This window comes from Rousettus aegyptiacus, unplaced genomic scaffold (assembly GCF_014176215.1).
Source record: "Rousettus aegyptiacus isolate mRouAeg1 unplaced genomic scaffold, mRouAeg1.p scaffold_m13_p_11, whole genome shotgun sequence".
NCBI lineage: Eukaryota > Metazoa > Chordata > Mammalia > Chiroptera > Pteropodidae > Rousettus > Rousettus aegyptiacus.
Genome location: NW_023416286.1, coordinates 89,697,200 through 89,721,533, shown reverse-complemented (window position 1 = coordinate 89,721,533; position 24,334 = coordinate 89,697,200). Strand labels below are relative to the sequence as shown.

At 38.4% G+C, this 24,334-nt stretch overlaps 1 protein-coding gene across 2 annotated transcripts in view; it reads left to right on the top strand.

The window, feature by feature from the left end:
• Positions 1-24,334, top strand: part of ELF1 (E74 like ETS transcription factor 1) — a 92,362-nt gene that overhangs the window by 14,821 nt on the left and 53,207 nt on the right. Inside the window, exon 1 of one of the 2 annotated variants that reach the window (XM_016158160.2) lies at positions 4,171-7,801. The exons of the other annotated variant lie outside the window; for it this stretch is intronic. The gene's annotated coding sequence lies outside the window, so the exon portion shown is untranslated. Of the gene's footprint in view, positions 1-4,170; positions 7,802-24,334 lie in introns of those variants that run through there. 2 annotated transcript variants of the gene reach the window in all.

The window sequence follows — 24,334 nt, the reverse complement described above, 5'->3', positions numbered from 1 at the left end:
GTGTGTTTTGAGGGGTTTTTTTTGTTTTGTTTTGTTTTTTGCCTTTTAACTATGGCACTTTGAATTAAATTTAATTTTGGAGGGTTTTATAGATTTTCAAGTTATTCTGAATATCTGGTAATTTTATTACTTTCAATTTTTCTACTTCCTATAACAATATAAGAATCCGATGAAGAGACTTTTTTAAAAAATGTAAATGTGACTTGTTCTCAATTCCTTAAACACTATTCAGAGGTCTTGGAGGGACTATAGAATCATAAAAGGTCAGAACTGAAATGGATCTTCAACATTACCAGATCTCTAGATTCTCCCAATATTTTATGAAAAAGGAAATTAAAATCCCACAGTAGTTTGCCGTCAGGTGTTTACCAGTTTATCGACTTAGACACAGACTTGCACTAATTAAGTGCAATACTAAGTGGAATCTTCCGGGCAGGAGAAAAGGCTCTGCTGTTCTTAAACAACAACGACCCCTTCCTGCACAGCAAACTGACTTCATCTTTAGTTTCTCACCTCTTATTCTTTATTAAATCTGTCTAATCAGCTCTTTTTTAAAAAAAAAAACAAAACATCTTTCACACCATGAAAAACTCTTCTTTCAATATCAACAGTGACATTTATGTTGCAAAATTCAGCTGTCATTTTTTTTTCTCAGACCTCATCTTATTTGCTCTGCCACCATTTGGAACAGGGGCTCATTCCCTCCTCCGGGAAATACTTTCACTGAATTCCAGGATAATACCACATTTGCCTTGTTTTCCTGCTACATTTCTTGGTTCTTTTCTGCCTTCTTTGCTAGTTCTACCTCATCTCCCTTAACGCTAGATTCTGGAGTGTTCTAAGAGTCTGTTATTGTTACCTTTTATATCTGTAGTTTTAAGGTCATATATATGTTAATGACTCCCGGATTCATATATCTAGCCCAGACCTCCACCCTGGGCTTAGGACTTTGTTTTCATCTCCATCAAAATATATCCAGTTTGGCACCTCTACTTGAATAGCTAATGAGCATCTCAAACTTAATGTTTTCTAACAGTTTTTTTGGGTGGAACCTTTAGGGTTCTCTGTATATAGTATCATGTCATCTACAAATAATGACAGTTTTACTTCTTCCTTCCCAATTTGGATGCTTTTTATTTCTTTTTCTTGTATGATTGCTGTGCCTAGGACTTTTGATACTATGTTAAACAAAAGTGGTGAAAGTGGACATCCCTTTCTTGTTCCTTATCTTAAAGAAAACGTTTTTAGGCTTTTCCTTATTGAGGATGATGTTGGTTGTAGGTTTGTCATGTTATTTTCATTATGTTGAGGTATGTTCTCTCTGTTCCCACTTTGCTGTGAGTTTTTATCATAAATGGGTGCTGAATTTGTCCAATACTATTTCTACATCTATTGGTATGATCATATGATTTTTATCTTTCAGTCTGTTAATGTGGTATATCACATTAATTGATTTTCAGATATTGAACTAACCTTGCATCTCAAGAGTAATTTCAACTTGATCATGGTATATGATCTTTTTAATGTATTGCTGAATTTGGTTTGCTAATATTTTGTTGAGGATTTTTGCATCAGGGATATCGACCTATAATTTTCTTTTTTCTTTTTTCGTGATGTCTTTGTCAGGTTTTGGAATTAGGGTAATATTGAGAGTCTTACCTTCTCTTGAATTTTCTGGAAGAGTTTGAGAAGAATAGGTGTTAATTTTTATTTGAATGTTTGGTAAAATTCACTTGTGAAGTTATCTGGTCCAGGACTTTTGTTTTTGGAAGTTTTTGATTACTGATTTGATTTCATTAGTAGTAATCAGTAGTTTAGACTTTCTGTTCTTGACTCAGTCTTGGCAGATTGTATGTTTCTAGGAATGTATCCATTTCTTCCAGATTGTCCAATTTGTTGGCATATTATTGCTTGTTATATTTTCTGATACTCTTTTGTATTTCTATAGAGTCAGCTGTCATTTCTGGTTTTATTTGGGTCCTCTTTTTTTTTTTTTCTTGATGGGTCTGGTTAAAGGTTTAGCAATCTGATTTATCTTCTCAAAGAACCAGCTCTTGGTTTCATTGATCTTTTGTATCATTTTTTAAGGCTCTATTTCATTTATTTCTGCTTTGATGTTTATTATTTCCTTTCTTCTACTCACTTTGGGCTTCGTTTGCTGTTCTTGCTCTAGTTCCTTTATGTGTGACATGAGGTAATTTATTTGAGATTTTTCATGTTTCTGGAAGGTAGGCCTGTATTGCTCCGAGTTTCCCTCTTAGGACTGCTTTCTTGGTGTCCCATAGATTTGGGGTCATTGTGGTTTCATTTTAATTTGTATCAAGATATCTTTTGATTGCTTCATTGATCTCATTGTTAATGCATTCATTGTTTAGTAGCATGTTATTTAGCCTCCATGTGTTTGTATATTTTTCATTTTTTTCTTGTAGTTGATTTCTAGTTTCATACCATTGTGGTTGAAGAAGATGCTTGATAATGATTTCAGTATTCTTAAATTATACCAAGACTTGTTTCGTGGTCTAATGTGGTCTAGCTTGGAAAGTGTACTGTGTGCACTTGAGATGAATGTGTATTCTGATGCTTTGGGGTGAAACTGTCTAAAAATATCAATTAAATCCTTCTGGCTTAGGGTATCATTTAAGACTCTTATTTCCTTGTTGATTTTCTTTCTAGGAGGTCTGTCCATTAGTGTCAATAGGGTGTTAAAGTATCCTATTATTACTGTATTACTGTTAGTCTTTGTTTGTCAATATTTGCTTTATATATTTAGCTGCTTCTGTGTTGGGTGCATAAATATTTCTAGGGTTATGTCCTCTTGTTGGATTGATCCCTTTATTATTATGTAATGTCCTTCTTTGTCTCTTATTATAGCCTTTGTTTTAAAGTCTATTTTGTCTGATATAAGTATTGCTATACTAGATTTTTTCACTTCCATTTGCATGATAGATCTTTTTCCATCCCTTTACTTTCAGTCTGTGTGTCTTTAATCCATTTAAATTAAAAGTAATTATTGATAGGCACATAGTTATTGCCATTTTATTATTCCTATTTATGTTTTGTCTCCCCTTCTTTGTATAGAAGTCCCATTTATATTTCTTATAATACTGGCTTGGTGGTGGCAAATTCCTTTAGCTTTTTCCTGTCTGAGAAGGTATCTCATCTTCAATTTTAATTGATAGCCTTGATGGGTAGAGTAATCTTGGTAGTAGGTCCTTGCTTTTCATCACTTTGAATATTTCCTGCCAGTCCTTTCTGGCCTACAAAGTTTCTGTTGAGAAATCAGCTGACAGTCTTATGGGAGCTCCCTTGCAGGTAATTAGTTGCCTTTCTCTTGCTGTTTTTAGGATTCTCTCTTTGCCTTTAACTTTTGCCATTTTAATTATGATGTGTCTTGGTGTGGGTCTGTTTAGGTTCACCTTGTTTGGGACTCTCTGCTCTTCCTATACTTGTAAGTCTATTTCCTTCACCAGGCTAGGTGAAGTTTTCAGTCATTATTTCCTCAAATAGGTTCATAATCCCTTGTTTTCTTTTCCTTCTGGTACTCCTGCGATGTGAATGCTTTTATGCTTACTGTTGTCCCAGAGGTCCCTTAAACTAGGGATCCCCATCTCCTGGGCCGTGGACCGGTACCAGTCCTTGGCCTGTTAAGAACTGGGCCACACAGCAGGAGGTGAGCCGTGGGGGAGCAAGCGAAGCTCCATCTGTATCCGCAGCCACTCCCGGCACTAGCATCACCGCCTCAGCTCCGCCTCACATCATCAGGCATTAGACTCTCAAGGGAGCACCGGTCCCTGGTGCCAGAAAGGTTGGGGACCGCTGCCTTAAACTACGCTCATTTTTTAAAATTCTTTTTTCGTTTGCTGCTTCGATTGGGCGTTTTCCAGTATCTTGTCCTCCAACTCGCTGATTTGATCCTCTGCTTCATCCAGTTTACTGTTGATTCCTTCTGGTGTATTCTGCATTTCAGTTATTGTATTCTTTATTCCTGACTGGTTATTTTTTGTTTTATGTCATTTTTATGCTTATTGTGTCTTTGCTGAAGTTCTTACTCAGCTCATCTCTTTTTCCCCTAAGTTTATTGAGCATTTTTATAACCAGTGTTTTGAACTCTTATCTGGTAGGTTGCTTGCCTCCATCTTGTTCAGTTCTTTTTTTTTTTTTTTTTTGGAGTTTTGTCCTGTTCTTTGATTTTATTTCTTTGTTTTCTCGTTTTGGTTGCTTCTCTGTTTTCATGTCTATGTATTGGGTAGATCTGCTAGGTCTCCCAGGCTTAGCCAGTGGCCTTATGTAGTTGGCGTCCCGTCTGGCCCAGTGGCACAGTCTCCTTGACCCTTGTGCGGTTGCGTGTGCCTTCCTGTTGTAGTTGAGACTTGATTGTTTTTGTCCCATTAGTGAGTGGGTTTGACTCATAGGCTGACTGGCCGTGAGGACTGGCTATGCCCACAACGTAGGAGCTGCTGTGTTCCGGCTGACCCCAAGGGGTGGGGTTTGCCCCAGTGGGTCCGTGTGCCTCCTGAGACCACTCTGAGTGTGCTGCGTATGGGGCTAGTCAGGTCGTGCTGTTGTGGTCTGATGCCAGCCTCTGGGTATGCTGGTTCCGGGGCCCCTTGGGAGGGGCTCCCGTGTAGGCCAAGGTCAGCCACTGCTTGGGACTAGCCCGGAGTTACCTGGAAGGAGCTACAAAGCTATCCAGGGTTGGTCGCTGCCTGAGCTGGGCCTGGAGGTGTGTGTGAGGGGCCACACGGCAATTCGAGGCCGACTGCCACCAGTATTGGGCCTGGGGCAGCCAGCAGAAGTCCCAGGGCACCCCAGTCCTGAGGCTGCCTCCTGGCTGCTTCGTAAGGCTCAGCAGCTGAATGAGCCTTGGGGGTGCCAGGGTTGGATGAGGTGGAGTTTCAGGGAGTCACCAGGATGTGGCAAGTGGTGTTTTCCAGGTTAGAGAGCAGATTCAGATTTGTTGCCAGTGCTGAGCCGGTGGCCCCTCGCAAGTCTCAGCTCACACGGAGGCTAGCCGCTGCCCGCCGCCGCCTGCAGACCTCCGAGATTTGTTCAGGAAGCCCTGCAGTGAGGGCCGGGGCTGGTTGCCCACCACTGAGTGTCTCCCGAGGTTTGCAAGCCAAGGCTTGTTGATGGCTGCTGAAGACTCTCCTGTCGAGAATGTGGGGCGGGGCTGGTGGCCGAGTAATCACCGAAATTTCCACCAGATTTCCACCGGGGAGTTTGGGAGTTGGGTGAGACGGGGTCCAGGGAGCCTCCTGGGTGGAACGAGCAGATCTCGCCAGGCCACCGCGGGCTCAGAGTTGGCCATGCAGGGGGCGGGCGCATCCCAGGAAAGGTGGCTTCCACCGAGGCTGTGCAGGAGGACGGTGGCCGCTGTCCATCCAGCCTTCGCCCCGGAGCCACGTGACTCAGGTCTCCCCCGCACGTCTCTGGCACTTCCCGAGCCCAGGGCGAGTGCCCGGAGCAGGTGCGTCTGCGGTTCCAGCGCCTTCCGTCTCACCCAGACGGCCGGAATCCCCCCTGATTTTCGCAGCCAGTTTTTGTGGGGACGCCTCCTCTTGGCACTGGAACTCTGGGCTGGGGAGCCCCAGGGTGGGGCTGGCGCCCCTTGCTTCTCCAGGGGGACCTCTGCAGCCAAGGTGTACCTCCCGATGCCCAGCCATCGCATGTGGCTGTGGGACCGACCTGTTTCTCATCTCTGCCCTTCTGCCCAGTCCGACGTCGCCTCCTCTTTACATCCCCGGTCACGGCGGTTCTGTTCAGCTAGTCAGCTCGTTCTCAGGTCGACTGATTCTCGTAATTCCGTTGCAGTTTTAATGTGGTCAGGGGGCGGGGGCGGGGGTTGCAGTACTTACCTGCCCCACCATCCTGACCAAAACTCCCTTCCCCTTTGTCTTTTAAAACCTTCATCATAATAACACTGATTTCGAGGCACTTACTAGTGATGCACTTAAGGAGAATATAGACTATATTGACCTTTCAGGCTGGTGCCAAATCCCAGTACTGTTAAAATCATATTTATTTGTAGTTTTATAGGTTTTTAAAAAAAATCTCTCCCTATCGGCTCTGGCTCTTGTTGATTCTGACACCATCCATTCTTTATTCCCTCTTCCACTCCTTATCATTTCTTTTTCTAATCAGCTAAAAGGTAATCAAATTACTATCATCTAAAACAAGCCCCCACTCTGAGAAACAAGGGTTTTCCAGTGAAACTCTACCGTCTGCTCACAGGACCTTTTTCTTGGTGTTTGGGTTCTGAATAGTCACTCTGGGCAAATAAGCTAAAGTAAACTAAATATTACATTCGATAGTAGAAAAAGCCATGTGTTTTTTTTATAGCATAAGTTTTAATTAATAATTTGTTGGACCATGGAGATTATTTTAATGAAAAGATGAATCAAGCAGTGTTCTTTGGGATGGAATAAATAGGTTCTTAATGGGTGGCATGTCTGTTCACTGTCCGTGGTTTTGTAGCAATGTAGTAAAATTCCTGTCTTAAGTTAATGACAGCTTGTCCTCTCAGCTGAGCCCCTAATAAGGGAGAATAATTACTTCCAAGTAATTAGCCAAAGGGAGAAAACCTTGCTAAATCTCATTTACTTTTTGTAAAATCTTAGGGTGAAAGTTAGCTAGCAACTTTGTACTTCATCATATAAAAAGCACCATTCGGAAGTGCTGAATACTTTCAAGGCATTTTGATCAGTTGAAGCTCTTAGAATAAATGAATGGATATTCTCCCAGGGGGCAGGGTAAGTCGTCGTAGTAGTGTTTCAGCTGCTTGGGCACCTCCGCAGATGTACGGTGGCTTAGAGAGCAAAAATTCACTGGCCACATCTTTGGTTGGCCCCCTCAGGCCACCACGTGTGGTAGCAGCAGAGTCTTAGCAGGGGGCCTGGCACATGGTCGGCTTTTATTTGTGGAAAATTTTGTTTGAAAGGTAAAGAAAACTGTGGTTATCACTTGGAAGTAGTAGAACTACGAACCATAATTGCATTCATTGCTTAAATTAGGGTTTTATCAAGCTTGCAGTTCTATTTAACATCATTTTGCTACATTGGACTTGAGTTCTTTTCTAACCCTGAGTTTGGGGATTTTTTTTTTGGTTTTTGTTTGTCTACAAACCAGATTAATTCACACTTATTTTTCCACTGAACTTTGAATTTTCTGGTGGATATTATCTGTTTATTGAACTCAGAAATCTCTATCTGGTATTGCAGTTTGCTCACTTTTCAGATTACATAGTAATACACCCTTTCATGTAAGGGTTAATGAGTAGCCAGGTTAGACTCACCAGTTCATTGTTACATTAAAACCCCGAAAGTTTGCTGTCTGCCTTCAGTTCCCACCCATACTTTTTCATAATTTTATTTACTTTGATATGTTAAAATAACTTTAAAAATTGAGACTTTATTTTTTAAAGCAACATAGTTTTAAGTTTTGCCTCCTTGTAGATTCAGATTGTGTTTTATTGTTTACTCGGAATTGTGGTAGTTAACCTGAGCTGAGTAATGGCTTAATCAAGGTAGATCTTGCCCCTTGGCTCTGCCTCGCTTTTTTTCCAGACCTCTCCCCGGTTTTTACCTGTAGATTTGCATGTTTGACCCAGCAGAATAATTGGGTCCACAGCAACATGGGCGTGCCTCCCTTAGAAACACTTAGTTTCATGTATGACTCATAAGCTGAAGCACAGACACCACTTCCCCAATCTACAGGAGCCATTTTAACAGCATAAAACTTGCCGGATTGCTTTATATTTTCAAGCCCAAAGGACAGTATCTAAAGAGAATGAGAGTATTTGAAGGTAACTTGTGATTTTGGGTGTTTGCTCCTGGCTGTTTCCTGAGCTGGTGATCGGAGGGTGGCTCTTACCTGTCGGAGAACATGGCTGAACGTGTTCTTTAACTCTGAAAAAATGTGTAGCCAGTCACATGCCTGATCGCACGTAACTACTGGGGGGAACAAAGATTTCAGATTCTGGAAAGTTTTAGATCTTCTCGGTAAAGCCTTTTTTACGTTTTGTGTGATTATTTTCCCCCTCTGTATGTCTTGAGAACAAAGGAGATTTTTCTTTTTATCACAGAACAAACTAGGTCAAATTTTAATTAAAAAAAAATTGTACTTGGTGGGGGCAGGGGGTGCAGCCAGAAGTTACATTAAGTAAACTGTACTGTTCATGTGTGATATGGGTGTTTAGAAAAAAAAATTCAGGAGCAGTTGTTTTGTTTTGGCATTTTAGTTAAGGGGAAGTTTAGGGACAGCTTAGTCATAGGTGTTGCCCGCTGACTATCCTGTCCTTTTCTTTTTTCTTTTTCTTAAGTGAATGAAGTGTTACTAAACATTTAATTTTGGAAACTAAGAGCAGTTTAAGTAAAGAGAAGTTTAAGTAAAATGTATGGTCATTTAGATAACAAGTAAAGGTGACTGTTGAAGAAAGAGGAAGAAAGACTAGAGTGAGTGATTTACTATTAGAAAAAAATAATAAAGTTTTATAATTCGCACTAGAAACTTGTTCTGAGTAATAACCTTTCCAGGATAACTGGCTTCTAAGGCAACATGTATTTCAATTTGTGTAAAAAGAAAAAGTGTAGTATCGGACTTCCTTTTATGCTACTGTTCTTAAAATTTGCGTGTTTTGAATTTTACAAAGTAATACCTTTTGTGAAAGAAAAGATTGTTCAGTCTGTTTCTGAAATATTTGTTATTGAAATTATGAGATTTTGGCCAGGGTACGTTCTGGTGTGCCGTAAAGTTCTAGGTACCCTGAGAAGCCAGACACCGTAGTGTTTTTACTTAGGAAAGTTATGTATGAAACTACAATGTGAATGCAAGCAAAATTAGAATATGCAATGATTATGAAAAAGTTTTTGGAAATAAAACTTGCCGAGTCATTTATTATCAACTGATGATATTTAACTAGTTCTTTGGGAGTTTGCTGTTATCTTTCTAAGTGCTTGAAGGCCTGTCCGATGTAAGGGACGATAGAAGGCCGTCAGTTATCATTTCTCCATCTTTTGGAAGGCTTGTTGATGTTAAAAGATGCACTTTGTGGTCTTATGAGAAAGGCACAGCAGACATTTTACTCGGAGCCATTTGCTATCATCTGTGTTTGCACTGCTGGTTTAGTCAGCCTTCGCGTACGCAGAGACTGTTTACTTCTAGTCCGGTCTGTGCGAAGAATCTAATGGAACTTTTTGCCTTAAAATTTTTTTTGAGTCTTCCTAAAAGCCGGTGACCCACAAGAGGAAAATCAGGGGGCATGAAAGGAGCAAATAGTAAGATTTTATTTATTTAAGAGAAGTAGAATAATTGAGTTTCTTAAAATTAAGATGCTGGTGCAATTTAAATAAAATGCATACTGGTCCTATATTTCAGTTTCTCATGTGAAGAAGAGTGAGATGGGGCTTTAAGAAGGGAGGACAAGGAAAGCGTGGAAGCCAGAGGCCGGTGAGGCTTCCTAGGAAGTCCCCGTCCCGCTCTGCCGAAGGGCGAAGATAAGTTTAAACTGAGGCATCAGAATTAAACTTAGAAATGACAATTATACAACTTCAGTGCTGAAAAAGACTGAAGGTTATTATCCAACTGCTTCAACCGGATAGGAAACAGTGGCCCAAAGAGGCCCTGTGACTTGATCAAGGTTGTGCAATGCTTTAATGGCAGCTGCTCGGGCTAATCCACCCCGGCAAGTGATGTTTCGTTTGAAATGGTCCGTATTATCTTAATAAATAAAACCTTAATTAAGTTGCCTGGTGAGAAGGTGCAACCAAATGAATTAACTAGTGATTTTGACAATGTGTTTAAACTAGTTTTTCTTTTACATCAGAGAAGATAATACATTTGTCTAATTTCTACAACACCCTTTTTTCGCTATTAGAATTATTTTATAGTTGAAGTGTTGTGACATTCCTTGTTTAAGTTGGGCCTAGGGGAGATGAAAATAGAGGATGTTGGGAATTTACTTTGAACTTCCAGGTACAAAAACAGGTTTATTTCTGTTTTAATTTTACCTCATATATTCTTTTAGGAGGGCAATTACTGTTTAATATGATGCCTTGTACTATTAAAGTGTATGTATGGGGAGTGTATATAAAACTTTGCATGTGAGTTGACAGAATCTAGAGGCCTCTAGACTCCACCATAATACTTACCTTGAATTGAACCATCCTGTGATTGGTGATCTCATTCCATTTGTCACACCTTCTCCCCGTCATTGAGAGTTTACTATACATACCAGGCATGTTCAGAATCTTCTGGGGAATACAAAATCTTTGTCTATTAACGTTTGATGTGTTTTATTGGCGTGGTTGAAATTTACTTTAGATCTGCCTTTCTTTAAGTCTGGAAGTTTGGATTTTTTAAAAAAATTATTATTGCTTTTCCTATAACTGTCGAATCTAAATTTCCGAGTCTCCTAACCCAGTCGAATATCAGGGTCCTCCAGAATGTAGTCATCATTGTCCTAAGCAACAGACAGGGTACAGAAGGCTAGAAAACATGGGCTCCGTCCACAGACTTAGATTTTTGCGGGGAAAACAGAGCTTAGTGAAGTAGGTCAAGAGTGGGACCAAATCTCTGAGAAGTTAAATTCAGGCTCATACTGCCTCAGGAGGAAAGGTGACTGAGACTTAAAAGAGTCAGGAAAGTTCGTAGCTCTTTGGGAATTATGACTATTGAAGAATGAATAGCATTTGCCTAGGTCAAGTGTCTTCATCATTGCAAGTAAGAACAGAAGCTCTTTGAGATCAGAGAGGTTTTCTTCTATTTCTCTGTCTTTTCCAACCTTTATAAGTACCAGCACATAGGAGAAGGCAGTTGTTATTTGCTCCATTAAACCCCTTGACTACTGAGTTGGGCAGATCCTCCTAAAGGTAGAAAGCGAACAGATCTTTCAAAGGCACATGGCCCTCAGCTTAATCTCTGGTGTCTACACATTGTAACCATTCAAAGAGAAAATAGACACCTACCTGGTGTATACATTTTAGAGCAACAGTTGCAGTCTTTGGTGTAACAGTCAGCTGGCTTCAACTCAAGAGATTCTGATTCATTAGGCCTGGGGTTTGGCTTATCCATCTTCATTTTTAATAAGTACCCTGGCTTAGACGATTGTGATAGAGTCACATATAGGCCACACTTTAAGAAGAAGGGTTTACAGGGTTAGGAAGAGTGATGCATCAGTTATTTAGCATTTTAGTGTTTGGGTGTTGGAGCAGCAACGACATTTCGAAGCCCACGGCCCCTAGTAAATGAGGAAGTGGCTGCAGCAGTTTATCATCAGCAGGGAACTCATTTCGCCTCCCGCCTCTGCCCCAGTTACCCCTTTCTCTCTTCCATGGTCCACGTGCTGTGTCTTTCAGCTCTGCGGCTCTCCCTCCTTCCCTGGCTCTAATTCTCCATTTCCCCCTCCCACTTCCCAAACCATTGCTATGTTGACCACAATATATAATTAATGTAATTAAACTAATTATTTTTGTTTCCCCAATGTAATTAGCCTGTTCTTTATCTCTCAGTGAACCATCCCTCTCCCAAGGTTAGTTTTTTTTTCTTGTAGTTCTCTTTGGTCTTTTATGGTGCCTCGCTCCGTTCCCTTATCTTTGGGATTCTAGGACAAAAACATTCCCTTCCTGATTTAAGGTAGCATTTATAGTTTTTGAAAATCTCTCCTGGTAAATACCCTATCATTATTTATAATTGTTTGAGTCTGGGGGGAGGAGGGAGTAATTTTTTTCCATGTGATACTTGGCTATGATATTCGAGGTTTCTTTGGATATTTTACTACATCACTGATTGCATATTTGTAGGCTTCGCCTTACGTCACATCTCATCTAATGGGACGTAGGTGTCCACAGACTCTTGGAGGGATGAAGAGATGAGTCCCATCTGTTGAATGGTCTGAAAATAATTATTGCTTCCATCAGTTGTATTTCCACCAGAGTATTTTGCTTCTTTGTTTGAGCTGCTTCATATAGATGGTAGAAATTAAATTAGTCATGTCACTGAGTCAACGTAAATGATTAGAGCAGTTTTCAGCAATTGGAGCAACCTTTTTCTCCCATTAGTGTGAAAAACTTATTAAAGAGGAAGTTTTTTGTGGCACCTCTGACTTTGTGTCTTGTCTGATGGTCTGTATACAATAGTAAAAGTGACTGTTGATCTATATACTGCAAATGTCTAGGCATTCCACTGTTTATGAAAAAGTCATTCACGCTATTTGCTTTGTGGGCAGAGAGGGAGAGATTGTTCAGCTGAGCTTTGGTTGTACAAATTTCTGTGCAGAAATGTTTTGATTCCCTCTCTTCCAGTTATAGACATATGAATTAACACTTTCCTCATCATCAGGAAAGTCTTCCTCAGCTTTCCACTTCATTCTCTTCCTTTGGTAGGAATGCAGAACTCTTCTTTCATTTGCCCTTTAATTGCTGAGTGGCGCATTATCAGCTCCTTCTTGTCTCCATGGCTTGTAGCCTCAGGTCGATTTACTGATGCCTTCTAGAGTTGGTATGAAGACGAAAAATTTTTTGTTAAATAGTTATCAAAGTGATGTATGTACGTTGTTTAAAAGCTCTAACAGAATAGAAGAGCCTAGAAGGAAAAGCAGCCTCCCCCTCCCACCCGTGCCCATTCTCAGTCCTGCTGCCCAGAGGCAACCGCTTCTTATAAAGCTTTTCTGCTTTTAAAAATTTGTGTTTTCCTGGATGTCTCCTTACCTGTCTTCTACCCTATACATTAGAAGTTCTTCAAGGTAGTAGGAGCCAGTATGACTTTATATGATGTGAAGTGTCAAGTTCATTATCGATATGATAGAAACTCAGTCATATAATGGTCATACAGCTTCGTGTAATTAAAAATTTTTTTTAATAATTTTAAAAATCTAAATTAAATTTGGTTATTTTTTGTTTCAGTAAACAGTCCTATAAACGGTGAAACTAAAAAATTTTATAATAAAACTCTAAAAATGAGGTACTGATTCAATAACTCTTCATTTATGTACATCTTACTTTTCATATCAAAATGCTGAATGGAAGCTCAGTTATTGTAATGGGATAATTCATTATACTTTTTTCTTTAAAACTGAAGTAGGCATTAGGAGAACGCATAAAACATACGTGGTTTAAATGTCATTATAAAGTGTTCACCCATGTCACAGCACCCTAGGTTAAGAAATAGAGCGCGACCACTCCTGCTTATGTGTGTTTCTCTTTAAAAATAACTATAATCCTAGCTTTTGGGATAACCTTTTTATTATAGTTTTACCCCTTTGAACTTTACGTAAGTGGAATCACACCGTATACATTCTGTAGTAACTTGGCTTCTTTCGTTCAACTCTGCGAAATGTGTTTTAATTTTAATCGCAGCCTTGTGTTCCATTGTCTGTCTGTCCCAGAATGTATTTATTGTCTCTCATTGATGACATTAGATTATTTCCAGTTTGGGAACATTCCTGCACGGTGTTCCTGGAACATATGTGCAGGAGTAATAGCGTCACATTGAGGTGTGTGAAGACTTTACGAAGAGTATGGAGAAAATGGGTAGTGTAGAGTTCTTCATTATCTTCCCGTGGAATGGATTCTTGCCACTGATGCCTTCTTATGCATTCAGCATCTTATTGTGGTGTGTTCCTCTTGGGGGTGGGGGGGCGAGGGACGGGGCAGTGGGGGTGGTAAAGTCCTCCAGAACTCCAAGATGATGGGCAGTTGATGCATTGCAGAGCAATTTGCAGACGTCAATATATTTGACCATTAAACAATTTAGTGTCATTTATTAACTAGAATTCAGTTATTTCAAACATTTTGAATAAATTTTAAAAATAGAATAGATACAGTGTAGTCCCAGTTATATACATCAAAACTACTGTTATTGATACATATGTAGTAAAGGTATAAAAATGTAGATAGACAGAGGCTACATTAATTTAGAATAGAGGAAGGATAAAATGAGATTGGAGAGAGATATACAGGAGGCTTTAACTGTATGTGATTTTTTTTCCCTTAAGAATCCAAAACAAGGTAAAATGTTAATGTAAAGTTGGGCGATGAGTATGAGAATGTATTCTCTTTCTCATTGGTTGAGCTATTTCAATAAATTTTACTGTATAAGAGCAATTTACTTTTGCCCTACATTTACAAATAACTGAGAAATAATGTTTAATTTGATAAAGAGTAAAAATTGACTTGAATGGTGAATAAACTCTATGTCACTAAAAAACTTTAATTGACTATTTCAGTGAAAGGGATTGGCTGGATTCAGAGCTAAGTTGTGTAAGACACTGTGTACGTCCCACTTAACTAACAAGATGGCTGTAGGCATACCTCTGATGGGTGACTTCCGGTTGGGACCCATTAACAAGTTGGAGCTTTAGTTTGCTAGAAATAATTTAGTTTAGTCTTTAGAATCATCCCACATTTAAATATTCAAAAACATATTTTAGAACACAGATTCCTAAAACACACAATTGATACAGTATTAATTGACGCTAATAAACTTTAAGTAGTTAATTCTACAAATCAAACTTTTGCATGTAACCAGATTTATTGACATAATCAGTTTTTCATTTTGCTTCCTGATCATGTTTCATCCTGCCTCCTCAATATTCTCATCACAATGATTGCAATTCTTATACCTTCAGTGAATATTTTTTGTCGGCTAAAAACTCGATATGGAATCTTTATGTAAAGTCTTCTAAAATGTAACAACGTAAAAGAAAATTGCTATGAAAAGTGAAAACATGGATCTTAATCCAGGTTTCTGCTTTCATGATCGTCTCTCAGCTCTTTTCCAAGATGTTTCCCTTAGGGTGTGCATCGGTGGTGGCAGGGACAAAGGAGAGCAGATGGAAGGAGAAGTCATGGATGGGTATTGTAGTTGAAAGGGTGCCTGTGTAAGTCACGGAATTCAGGGGTCTCCTGAATTTTTAAATTTTATTCCTTTCATCCTATGTAACTTATTGATACATTCGACAGTTATTTGTTGTCTGCTAGGCATTATTCTTAATGCTAGGGATTGTAGCAGTGAACAAAACATAGAAACTTTACTCATAAATTATATACGTATACTGTAGTAATTCACCTCCATTTACAAATCTATTATAATGTACATAAAGCTTAGAGAAAATTACAGATAGATTGGATTAGTGGTCTTGAAGATGCTCTTTGTGATCTACTGAGATGAAGAACACATACTGGAACTTATACTTTTAACAGCTTTATTTTACCAAGGGAAAAAAATGTATCCCAGAGAGTTTTCTTTTCAATATACTATTCTTCTGGGAAAGGACCCCTTTAATGGGCATTTAATAAATCATAATACCTGATACTTGTAATGAACTTGTGTATTGATAAATATGCCCCATGGAAACAAAAGCGCTTTGTGGTCCTAAATTTTTAAGGATGTATAGAGAGTCTGACACCAAACGAATGCTGACCTGTCGCAACTAGTGGTTTAAATGTCACTCTTAGAGATGTCCTAAAATTTTATTTAGGAAACCGGTTAAGAAATTTGCCCAAATTGGACAATTTAATAGATTATTGGTACTTTTAACATTTAATTTAGTCCTTTTTCATTTTGATAATAAAGAGGAATTTTACATTAATTAAATGAAGTTTTAAAAAAAATCACCAGAGCAATTAGAATAAAAACATGAGCTCAAAGGTTTTTTCCAGTGAAGAAAACCATAGATCATGACCTTTACCACTTTTTTATTTGTGCCCTTCCCTAGCAAGTTCCTTCCACAAAAAATAGCAAAATTCACTGAAATTGAGGAGACTATTAAGTTACTATATTCATATTTGTACAGTGATTATATTAACATACGATTGATGTAATTATATTTGTAGCTGCATTTAATTTGTATTTAGTATTAAAATACTTAAGTTTCTAATAGAGGAATGCAAATTAAATGAAATTTTTTTTTGCCCATCATATTAACAAAAGTTATATATTGTGGTTGGCGAGAATGTGCACACATGCGTTCTATTTGATAACAGTATAGACTGAAAACGGTATAGACTGGAGTGTAGTTGGCCTGTATCAGATGCTGTGAAAATATGCATTAGCTTTGATGTAATAATTCCAGTTCCAGGACTCTGTCCTAAAGAATATTTAAGGATAGGAACAAAGATTTAACTGTTAGAATCTTTGAGCCACTTGTAATAGTGTAGCAGTTCTCAAACTTTATACTTTTAAATCTTCTCAAACTTTGTATTTTCCATGTACTCTTACAAATTATTGGGGATCCCAAAGAGCTTTTGTTCATGTGAGTTACATCTGTCAATGTTTGCCAACATTAGAAATTAAAACAATTAAAAATATTAATACATTAATTTATTAAAAGAGAAATTTATTACATGTTAACAGAATTGCTTTTTACGAAAGACAACTGTGTTTTCCAAAACAAACTATACTGAGTGGAGTGCAAATCCTTTTGGGTTCAAAAGACAGCTAGATTCTCATATCTGCTTCTGCACGAAATTTGTTTTAATACATTGCTTTGGTTGAAGAATGTAAAGAAAATCTGGCCTCACTCAGATGTCTGCTTAGAAAGGGAGATGTCTTTTAATAGCCACTTCAGGTAATTGTGGGTTTCTTCTTTGATTCTTCACCAAAACTCACCAAATGCTAGTTTCCTAAACCCTCTCAATGAGCTTTTGCCCTCTGTAACATTAAAATCCATTTGTCTGTCCATTGTACTTTGAATGAATTAATCTTTTACCTAAGCAAGATTTTGTAACGTCATTCATTCGTCTTTGAGTATTCCAAATGTTGACATTTTTAAAAATCATTTTAATAATAATCTTTACCAGAAGTCTTTTAAGGGTCGGAAAGCTAACAAACTCAAAGTAGCGGACACGAGGTTTTCCAAAATTCTGATTTTCAGCCGAAACCTCACATTTTATCATTGATGACAAATGCTGCTGTTTTCCTTGAATCGATGGGCTCACTTTGTTTTTTGTCTTTTTTTTTTTTTTTTTTTGAGCAAATGTCTGCCAAATATATTCAATTCTGAGTAAGTATTCTTTCGAGGAAAACCCGCGTTCCTTGGGAAAAGCAGCTCGTTTAGCTCCCAACTCAGACAGCAGCCTTAGGGCTTTTCCTCGGGGTGACCATTCTGTCTCGGTATTCGGCAGAAGTGCTTGACACATGCGTCCCATTTTATCACTCAGGATACTTAAAAGATATATTTAATGGTTGAGATTTAAGAAGGAAAAAGTGAAACCGCCTTTTTAAAAACGTGCGTGCCTAGGGGTCAAGACCACGATGACCACGGCTGGGTGACACAGCCCGGGTTCACGGAGAGGCACAAACTTTGCTTTTGTACCCACCACCGGTGGAAATGGCAACAAGGCGAAAAAAGGCAAAAAATACCACATATGACTATGAAAATAGTTTTTTGACCTCACAAATTCCCTGAAAGGGTTTTGGGATCCTCTGTGGGTCTGAGGATTACATTTTGGGAATCACTGTAATAATAGTCTCACATTGGAAATAATCCAAATGTCCAGAAATAGGGGTCGGTTGAATGAAAGATGGTACGTTCACATAATTATGTGATGGAAGTATAATTTTATTAAAGTTTATGTTAAACACACGCTATCATACAGTATTTTTCTATTGTTAGCGCCTGTCCAATGAGGAAATCAACATTTCTCAAAGAAAGTGAAACTTGATTCTGAGCCTCACTATTTCCATTTAGGTGGTGACTTTGTGATTAAGGAAAGGGAAATTAAAAGGCGGAAGAAGGCGGGTACTGGCTTCTCTTCCAGTTTAAGAGATTTCTGTGCACTGACTTTGAGTTTAATTTTCCCAGTAAAAGGAATTGGCGGTGGTTCCGACCAGTTTTATATGCTTTATAGTTGAAGCCTTCAAATTAATTCCTGTAGATTCAATTCCTCAGTAGGCCTTTTCCGATTTACTTTTCCTATTGTGTTCTCAATTGGGAGAACTTTGAGTTGCTGTATATTATTTAGCTTCAGAATGAATTGAAGAAGCGAGTTTCTAAAACCAACATTTCTTATGGCAGTTTAGAACATATTCATGTGGATGGAACCGTTCCTGTGCCCAGGGTGGTGGGAGAGCCTGCACCTTTTAGGCACGTTAGAGATGGTTGGTATTAGGCCCCCAGGCTTCTTGTTAAGATCTCCGTACATGGCGTCTCTAAGGTGAACTTTTTCTTTGTTCCGCTGAAAGTCAGAACACTTATTGTGAGAGGCGCCATTGATGATAGGCTGCCTTGTATAGCTTAGCTATCTCTCTGCTTATCATGGAAGCCTAATAATCATGGCTTGTCTTTAGTAATATTTTTCTAAGCACTAAGTTCTAGAGGGTGTGTAGTAAAACAATGTGAAGATTTTAGATTTCAAGTAGAAGAATTAATTGGAATTAACGTTACGCGTGTTTTAGTTTGAAACAATATGTATTTGGAAACAAGATTTGTTGTGTCACACAGTCAACATGTTCGGAGATGTGAACTTCTAAAGTGGACATTCTGTTCGATCCTCTGTCCATCTATGGATCAGAGACTAATTTGCATATTGTTAGAGGCCGATCGACAGACAGCCTGTTGGTCCCGGGAGTAAGCCGAAGGGAAGGCATAACGCTCGTCTGCCCTGGGGAGGATGACAGCGGCACACCGCTGTGAGCACCTCGATTTTTGCAAAGGTGGTGGACGCGGGATTCTCTGCCGCCTTCTGAGACCTCCGCCCTTTAGGGCGATTGGACCAAACGTCAGAGCCAGAGGCCGTGGGAAGGGACCTAACGGGTCAGGAAAATGGGTACTTCCCTCTGAGTTTAGGGAACACTTATTCCTAGATGTTGGGGACAGTTAAGGTAATAGCATTTAAAAGAGCAGATGTATACTCAAGGTACGCTAGGAAGGCACTGGTAATAATAATTCAAACACTTTTGGAAAGAATGAACTGTATCCTTCCACTGAAATACCGGGGGAAAATCAAATTGTTTTCCAAGCTGCTCACTTGAGAAGTGTTACTTACTTCAGGAGCCATGCTTAATGCTGATCATTAGGTGTATATTGAGTTCTGTTTAGAAAAGAGGCCACAGGAAGCTCAGGATAGGCTTATGTGCAGTGAAACTTGGACTCATTTTGGACATCGACTGAGAAGGAAAAGCACAGAAGCCTGGTGACATTTAGTTTGGGAGCTCGTAGCTTAAGTAAGAATTGACCAGTAAGAATGGAGCATGTGGCTGCATCGTTCCCAAGTTTTTATGGAATACGAGGCATATGAGTGATGATGGATTGTAGTGATTTTTAAGAATTATTAGTTTGGGAGGCAGCCAGGCATGATGAAAAATGAGCACTTCTGAGTTGCGATTAATTGGAAGTTTGCTTAAAATGACTTGAAGCAGTGAGAATTCATCTTTTAAAAAATTTTTGGTTAAAAAAGTTGAAAATTTTTTAAAATTTTTTATTGAGGTGTAATTGACATATGACATGGTAGTTTCAGACGTAAAACCTAATGATTCGATATTTGCGTACACTGCGAAACGATCATCACAATAAGTCCGCTGACCATCTGTCACTATACAAAGCTAGAAAAATATTTTCCTTGTGATGGGAACTTTTAAGATTTACTCTAGCAACTTTTAAATATTCACTACGATATTATTGACTCTAGTTATGCTGTACATTACATGCCAAGACCTAGTCACCTTTTGAGAATAGAATTTTATTTGGCTTGTATATAATTGATAGTCGAACATAAATGAGTAAATAATGTGAACCAAGTTTTGGATATATAGGGAAGTAGGCAGTGGATTAGTGATAGTTTGGTTGGGATCTAGGTGGTCAGATGTTACTTATCTAACCAATTGAGTAAATAGTGTAAGGGTTTATTCTATTGTTCAGACATTGGATTGTTCAGTCATTGTGATTTTCAAGTCTTAATTCATAAGGTATACTTACTACTCAGAACACTTCTTCATTAAACACTAATAAATGAGTCTTCGTGTGCCAATGAACCTAGATCCAGCCTCAAAATACCTTTTTATTTGCTGTTTTCATAAAATTCTTCACCATTTATATGTTATATTTCTGACACGATATTTTGAAATATTTTCGCATAAACTACTGGACTATTTATAAAACAAGACCTAGAGATGTAGCGGAGAAGGCAGGAAGTGCTTGGCGTTTGTGTGCCGTATCTCGTTCTCTGCTTCCTGTCAGTTAAACCACGATGAGAGGAACAGAGACACAGATGTACAATTGCTGCTTCAGTTTCTCATTCGGGAGCCCAGTTAAGTATAAAGCTTGTTTCATTAAACTTGTCACTTGTTGATTCTGGCCACGTTATCGGCTTGTTTTGTATTCTGTGGATTGTATAGATTGCAATTATATAGAAAATACAACTTTTAACTAATTCAAAATTTTACGAAAATTTTTATAGGCCATAAAAGATCGGCTGTTTGTATACATGGTATATTCAATATGAAACGACAAGCTAATGTTTTGATCTCGAAGTTTTAGTATTCTAAGCATTAATTTTTGTATTTTGGCATATCAGTATTCTTTAGTACTTCCAAAGCATTTCGTGGTACAGCCTTTAAGATGATGAAAGGGAGTCACGGAGATTGACTTATCCAAGAAAATACAGCTAGTGAACGGCAGAGCTAGGATTTACACGCAGGTCTCCTGATGCGAGATCCGCCGCCCTCCCAAGAAAGTTTGTTTTCACTACGTTGCTACTTAAGCTTTTGAGTTTACCGTTGCTCCCCTGTCCTGGAATGTTCTCTCCCACCTCTTCCCCTCACATTCTCTCCGCTGTGTGGAAGAACGAACGGATGCTGCTTAACCCTAAAGAAATGGCCCGCAGGCCACTCACTGCCTTGAGAAGTTTTCGCAGGTTTTTGTTTGGCTTATTTATTTACATTGTTCTATAGTTATTTGTTTACATCTTTTTTTTTCTTTTTTTAGACAGTGAACTCCTTTATTTTTATATACCCAGTCCCTAGCACGTCATAGATTTTATAAATACTTGCTGGATGAATAAATACATGGCAGCATATCTTTTCTTCATTCTAAAATCAACACGCTGATTGAAGAATGAGAATGCGGCTTTTTCTACAGTATTCCTTTACGGTTTATTTGTAAGAAATAATCTCATTATAAGGTTACTCTCTTGCTTCTGCCATCTCCCAGTTTGTTTTTGCTGTTTATAGAAATCGAGTCACTTAGTGAAATTGTTAGTGTTTCGTTGCCAGTTAAAAGTGATGATTATATATTGGCTCATTAAAAAAAGTAGCCGAGAATACCTTAGTTATCTAAGACTGCCGAGCATCAGAAATCTTTTACTTTTGTTTTTCGATTAGTCTGGAGAAGATGTCTGCATCTTCTTTGTAGTTCTGATGTCTCCGCTGAGTGGGAGGAGTGATTGATTCCCTTTGCTGCTTCTTGCCTCATCTTATGTTATTTTCTGTTCTTATGTACCTCAGTGGTTTTTGGCTCATAAATTGTAGTCTTGATTATCAACAACAGTTTTTGCAAGTAGGACTTTAGTTTAGACCTGCCTACTCTGGATATGTGTTTAAAAAGGCCATGTAGTTAACAGTTTTCTAGCTGAAAATCGATAGAGGGTACTATCTCATTTTTAAAAATGAAATTTAAATCATCAAAAAAAAAATAAAATCTAAGGATTCAAATCTGTGTTTTAAAGATCGAAGGAAAAAAGCTACATGAATTTCATTTTTAAGGAGTTTCAAAAGAACCAGCTAAGGAGTTCTTCTGTTTCTTAAAACCTGAGTTAGTCTAGACATGTGAAAAACAGCTCATAGGGCTGTGGAATGCCCTTTTACATCTGGGGCTTCCCGTTTTTGTGCCATGTGTTGGTGGTATTGGTGTATTTCTGTGTTTGAATCAGAAAATACATGTTTATGTGTCGCTGAGAGGGTGGTCAGTGAAGCCTAGCCTACCACAGTTGGTTCTGGAAGTTTCGCATCGTGTAATATCAAGTGCTAAAACAGACATATGAAAACACTGACCTTTTACCATTTTAATCAAGAATTTCAGTAAGTAAATATTTATTATTAACAAAAGTAAATGTACTTTGGTCATGTGGCTTAATTTGACTTTCAATAGAATATACTTTTAATATTCTTTTAAATTATGCTAGTTAATAATGAACATATAAGAAAAATTATATCTTGTGCTCTCAAATAGCTTATAATCTTAAGAGATGGGACATAGTAAATAATTACTGAATAACATGAGAGAATAAGCTTTGTATCCACTAATGCTGTATCTTGTATAATATTGTGATTAGCACAATGATGTTGTAATTATTGTCTCAGCTGATAGACCGTGATTGCCACAGGGAAAGACTGTGTCCCTGTCACTTGTGGCCTGTCCTCCCTCACCCTCCATTGTCTGGCAGACAGGTCCCTAGTGAGTGCTTGTTAAATAAATAAAAGTATAAAAATGGTACTGATGAGATTTCTGAAAGCCTTCTAGTATATAGGAAAAAATACAGGGAGAATTTTCTCTTCTTCCTTTAAGTATTTATGTTTGTAAAAGGGATACTTTTTTTTTTTTTTTAATTGAGTCCCAGTAAATGTTATTGTTAAATTTCAGAAAGTCAAGTTAAAAATTAAAGTGAAATGGGGGCCTGGAGGTTACCTCTAGATTCATCAGCTTTGCCTGAGAGAAGTCTGCCCCTGGACTTAGTTTTTTTCTAGTTTCCCCCCACGTTTTCCCCTTTCCTTCTCCTGTACTCGCAGATTGTCTGAAAGATAAAATGGTTCTCCCACAACTTTTACTCTCTGCTTAGAGTATGAGGGGGTCACATTTCTGTGTCCCAATGCTGGTGGCCATTGGCAGGTCATGGGAGGAGACTGGCAGAAGTTTCTATTCATAGGCTGCGAAATAATAGCATCTTTTGCCTGACAAACCCACATTTTTAATGCAGTATATTTTTGAGGGAGACGGTAAGGTTCCAATGAGGATCCCTAGACCAGAAGTCCCACAAAGGCAGAAAGTTTGGTCCATTTTGTTCACAGCTGTATCCCTGGCACTTGTAACAGTCAGGCATGTCGTAGATACTGAGTAGATATTTGTTGAATGGGTGACTAGATGAATGACCATGAGTTGAAGTCAGTCAGACACGTGCCCAAACTCTCTGTGAACACCTCAAGCATTCCTTAGGCCAATATTTATCGTGGACCATCTGTGTAGGATATGGGAGGATGATGGTGACCATGACAAGGTCCTGCCCTTATTCAGTTGGCTCTCTCTATCCTCGTATCCTCATGTATATAAAGTGAGGTGGATATTATCGAAGATTAGATGGCAGATATAATAAAGTTCTTAGTATAGGGCCTGGCACACATAAATGGTAGCTATTACTTTCTTCTACATATTTATTTTCTAATTTGTTATTGTCTCTTTCTTAAGCTTCTTGAGGATAAGTGTCATGGTTTTTTGTATCTATGCAAAAACATCACTGTTAGAAATGTTTAAGAATTGAGAAGAGTAGTATACATGTTTTGCTTTGTAAATTGTGAAGCACTTATTAAACATTAGGCATTACTAACATGATAACATGCTATTGTACAACTCTGGATATGTCCTTATACTAAAATATAAATATTTTTAAAATCTCATTAGTGTCTGTTACATTGACTAAGGCAACTTCGAATTCTTAAATTTTCCAAGAGTAATGCAAGAGCCATAAAGCAGAAAATACCTCTAAAAAAAAAAAGCCAGGTTTAATGTAGCTTTAATTGTTCAACTAGATAGATGTTTTCATCTATCTTCTAAACATCACCCTGGAAGAAAGGAAAGATTCCTAGCATTCTCTCTTAAATGGCCAAAAATCTTGCATCTGTCATGGATACTCGATCATTATCTATTCAAAATATTTAATACAAAATGACAAGATACAGTTATCTTTGAATGCAACTAGTTCACATTTCAGAGTTTCACTAGTATCCAAATGGATGTAGGCAGATTTGATATTCAGTCGAATAACTTGTAAGAAAGGCTATGTGGTAATGTGTCATATCTTTTTGAAAATCTTATTTTCCTGTATCTCCCCTCTTCCACTCCTTAGACAAAGAACAAAAACTCGAAGTGAATCAGTTAAGTGATTTTTGTTTGTTTTAAAGGATTTCCCCACACCCTGGGCAGTTTAAAAACCATTGTCGAGAGTCTCTATTATAAGTAATTAATGAAGAATTTAAGGAGGGCAGTGTACACACTGGCGACCAGACACGCAGTGTAGCGGTCAAGCTACGGAATGTTTGTTTAAGCTGTCCTCATCATTTCTGGACGGTCGTTGCCAGATCCCCCATATCTGACTTGCACTGGGCTTCGTAACCAGAGCTGCCAAACTGTTGG